The following is a 4,795-nucleotide window of genomic DNA, read 5'->3' as shown; positions in this document are numbered from 1 at the left end:
GGACTATAATTCTCCCTTCATTAAAAGTATTAATGATAAATACTAAGTAACTAAACTCTTAATAATTCCCAATCTTAGTTACTTAGGAAAATGTGAATAAGGTGCTAATCCATGAAATTACACTTTACACTTTGTCTAAGTCGTTAGTGGAGCGTGTGTGGTTAACCGGCACACTAACTTGGACTTAACAAGGTAGGTAAAGGGTGACTTAATATTTATCATAGTATCGATGGAGCGTGTGTGGTTAACCGGCACATCGATTGAGGGGTAATTTATTAAGGGTACCAAGTAATTTGCATGGTTACTTCACACCTTGTTTTGTGATCCTCGGCATCCCAGTCACAAAACCTGAAGGGCACACTCGAGATTGAAACATGCCATTGAACAGTTCAATGAATCTCAAAAGATCTAGGAGTTTCAAAACCAATTAAAACCTAATAATACATTTCGTTTATCTTGGTGGAAATTGGTGAATCGTCATTCACCTACCATCAAATTGTTTTATAGCTTGGATTACGGCATACCTCTTCTAAGTTATAAAAATAGTTTGTTGGGTCCTAGCCTTAATATTTCATATTGGGTGTTATATTAAGGACTTTAAGATCAACTATCTTGAATATCTCCCAAAACATGTCTGGTTTAGACATTTATGATCTTTCCAAATCTCTTGAAACTAGCTTTCCTAAATGAAGATGATGTTCCAATGGAAATCATACTTCTGTCACCTCCTCCAATTATTCTCCCTACCCCACAAGTTCTTTAAAAGTTTAAAGTCACTCGAGCCCTATTTGCAAGTAAAGGTCTTGGTGTGATCACATCTTGGAGATGTAGTCACATATTGACAAGCCGGGAGAGTTGGGTGTCAAAGTCTTGAAAAAGTTGGTGGTTCAATCACTTTCTAAGTCACATAGTGAGTTCCTTTGGGACACCTATGAAACAGACTATGACATGACCCTTAATGATCTTACCTATTTGTTAAGATCAACTTCCTTAAAACTAGATGGACATTGACAATAGGGACATAGGAAATCCAAAAAAGCGTTCTCTTCCCAATGGAAAGGGATCGGCCATAGTCAACTCGGTTGACCAAATGGTAAAGAGAAAAGCTAAGTCTGTGATAGTCCCGTGTACCATTATCAAAGGGTTCATATGTTTATATTGCCAAAGAAAGGGTCATTAGTTGCGAAGCTGCCAAATTTACCTAAGGATGTTAAAGTCAATAAGTTTGACTCTACTTCAGGTAAAGTCCACTATCTAACTCTGTTAAGTTTCTATTCTGAGATTCTTGATACATGATGTGACTGGGTCACATGGTAATGTTTTAAGAATCAAAGAAAAGTAAAGGAACTCAAGAAAGAATATGTTGAATCTGATCGCATAGATGGATTTTTATCGCGTAGTTTGAAAATCGGATTCTTGAGCTACTTCTTAGGAGTTATGAGATATTGCTTAGGAATAGATAACAACAAGTTTTCATATGGATTGTAAGGATAAGTTTGCCGCAAAGTTTTAAAATAAAGAAAAATTTTGATTTTAGTTATTTTAAAATATCCTTATAATGGCATTTGAGGGAAAATTGTTGCTTATATGATTCCATTAATAGCAAGAGTGGAAGTATGAAATTGATTCTTTCATTTGTGGTAATGTCTAAATTTATCAAATAAAGGAAAGATTCTCATCACCCAAGTCTCAATTGGACCGGGGCTTGGAATCATGAAAGTTGTATAGCATGATGAATGAGAACTTTCAAGTATTGGAAAAATTAAGACTAATTACTTGTTCACATGGATGTGTGAGTCAAGTAATGGACTAAGGGATCGAGTACATAGTCATGTGCACTGATTAAGTCCACCACAAAAGATATAAGGCTATTCGTCATAGTTTACTAAAGCTTAGTAAATATGATTATACTTACAAGCTTAAGTGTAACTCTGAGACATTGGAAAAGGTTTCAATGTAAGGCAGAGCGAATAAGAAGAATCAAATTAGGCAGAAGGATAAAAGTTTCTCAAATCTGAAAAGATGGGAGACTACTTTAGTATCAGTTTTGTGATCATCTTAATGATTAAGAAACCATATCAAAATTTGTTCTCTAAGGAAGTCTTAGTGCATTCTTATGACTAAGAAGAAGGGATCTTGAAATTGTTGAAATGGTTAAATCAAGAAGATGAGTCATACTTCATTCCAATACAAGTCTTAGAGTCATACTCCAAGATTGTAATATGAGTGACATGTCTTAAAGAAGGTTTAAGAACACTTATCAAATGTAAGAGTAAAAGTTTTCTACTCTTGTACATTTGAAATTGGTAAGTTGTGATGTTTTGGATAAAACAAAGACCAACTTCGGCCAATTGTGTGAAGTGTTTGTCTTGATTAGAATCCACACTATCTCTTGGATGTTTGACAAGTGAGTCTTATAGGTCAAGAGGACAGTGGGAGTCTTAAAGGTCTTGAAAGTCTCAAGAACTAATCAAGAATAAAACCTAAAGTTCTTCACTAGCACACGACTTAAGGTTTATAACCTATCGTGTTGACATATTCTGTGCCCATTCCAGTTAAAGTTGGCTTTGCATATGAGTTCTTAGAGTTCTCAATTGGTTGCACAACAACTTGGAAGCAATGACAGGCCCTTGAGCTGCCAGGTGGCAAGAAGTTAAGATTGAGTTCAGTCCATATGAGTTTGGATTTATCATTATCCTTGTCTTGTGACTATGGTTTTGATAATTTACATGGATAAGAACACATACACCATTAAATCTAAGTGTCACAAGGTTTCTCTCCGATTCATGAAAATGATGGTGAGGAAACACTTTCACTAAGTAGGTTTCAGTTAGATAGCAATTGTGATATTTTCATTCTCAAAGTCGTTAGTGGAGCGTGTGTGGTTTACCGGCACACTAACCTAGACTTGTGAGAAGTGGCGAAAAGGTCTAACCATTATGATTACGGCATCCCTCTTCATAATTGTTTAGACACACATGTGAGTTATCTAAGAGAGGTGTATGATTTTGATAAAGTTCTATCAAAACAATCAAGTGTCAGAAATCTGAACTTTGGTAAGAAAGTCAATAAAGTATTGATTTCTAGACGTCCAGCTGATTTCTGAGTACATGTCAAAGCTAGTGGGAGCATAAGTGTTATGCTAATAATCATCATGTTAGTGGGAGCATGATAATTATGATATAGATTACAAGTTAGCAATGTTAATTATAGAAAACAAAAGGTTTCAATTAGGAAAAAGTTGTTTTTCTATAATTAAGGGAGAGGAAATTATACTTCATCTCAAATCTATAAGCTTAGATCGTGAGGTTTTAATCATTTAGTCAAGGATATATATGAATTTCATGTTGGAATGGCTCAACATAAGGAAATTCTGTATATGGGTCCATTATTTGCGTTCTAAAATTCGATTATGATTACGGCATCCCTTTTCATAATATGAATTATGAGAACTTGGCAAATAGAAATGGAAATGTTATAGCAAAAGACTGGTTTAGTCTTTATGTGAGACATCATGAATCGTGTCCCATATGCTTCGGATATAGGATCGATTACATGTGCTATAGTTATCCGTTCTAAAAGTTTCCAAATGCCTGGGGCATTAAGAAGGGAAAAGGTTTAGAACTGGATATGACTAAAAGGATTAAACAATTGTCAAGGACAATCTAAGGTTTACCAAAGATTGGTTGCTCAAGGACAGTTGGAAGTGTAGTGATAATTCTGGAAGGACCATATTGACATAATCTGTAAGGAGGCAACTCTTGTTCAAAAGTGATAGTCAAAATGGAATCTGGAAATGTTTCAAAGTTAGAATTTTTCCAATCTGTTTAAGATTAGGAAACTTAATGCAAGAAGGATGTTTCTAAGGAGCTGATCTCCTTTGGAATACTCTGTAATGATTGTTGCCAAGTCTTTCTGACTTTGTGCATAATCATTACAAGAGGATCAATGCATATAAGTTTAGAATCTAACAGATTTCAGTAAATGGCATGAATTTGGAATTCTTGCATTTGCAGTAAGGATTTGGGAGTGTGAAAAGAGAATCATTGAAGTTATGTTCAATTGATCTAGTTCACAAAGTAAAGATCATAGACAAACATAGTATGCATACTTGGTGTATGGCATGACTAGTGTTTAGAAAACATAGTGTACATGCTTGGAGCATGGGACAACTATTGTTTTAAATTCAAGAATAATGTTGATAGCTGAAACAGTATACAATGAATAATGTGTAATCATATGGTGATAAATAAAAAGTGTTTTATTTATATTCATAAGTTCTGAGACCATATTGGATTCAATTATTATTGTGTTTCACTTTGCATGTTTTGACTTCCCGAATAAACTAGGTTATTCTTCCGGAATGACTAAGTTATTCAAACCATCCACAGTCGGTCATATGTTGGAAGTAGATATGAATTAAAACTGTCATGGGTTGGCTTGTAGAGGTCTAAGGTGTTGGACAAATGGCTACAACACTCATGAGTGCTCATAAGTTCTGAGTATTGGATTCAACCCGCGCTCATTGGAATCACTTCATGGATTTTATCACGAGTGATCATGAGACGATAATATCTTATATTCTTCAAACCTAGAGATATGAGTTGTTACTATGAGTTGGTTGTACATTGATTGCACAAAACTGCATTTGGTAACTCGGTGCTAAAAAAAACGTGCCTTTGTGTATGATTCAACAAGTAGTAGAACAAGCCATATGAGTCGAAGTTTATCCATTCCTTTTACCTTCGGGATAAAAGCGATATCTGTGGGCCCCTCGATGATTTGATGATGACAA

The sequence above is a fragment of the Lactuca saligna genome, chromosome 9, assembly GCF_052625555.1.
Source record: "Lactuca saligna cultivar CGN05327 chromosome 9, ASM5262555v1, whole genome shotgun sequence".
Taxonomy (NCBI): domain Eukaryota; kingdom Viridiplantae; phylum Streptophyta; class Magnoliopsida; order Asterales; family Asteraceae; genus Lactuca; species Lactuca saligna.
The sequence above is the reverse complement of the archived record's forward strand: the minus strand, read 5'-3'. Positions refer to the sequence as shown.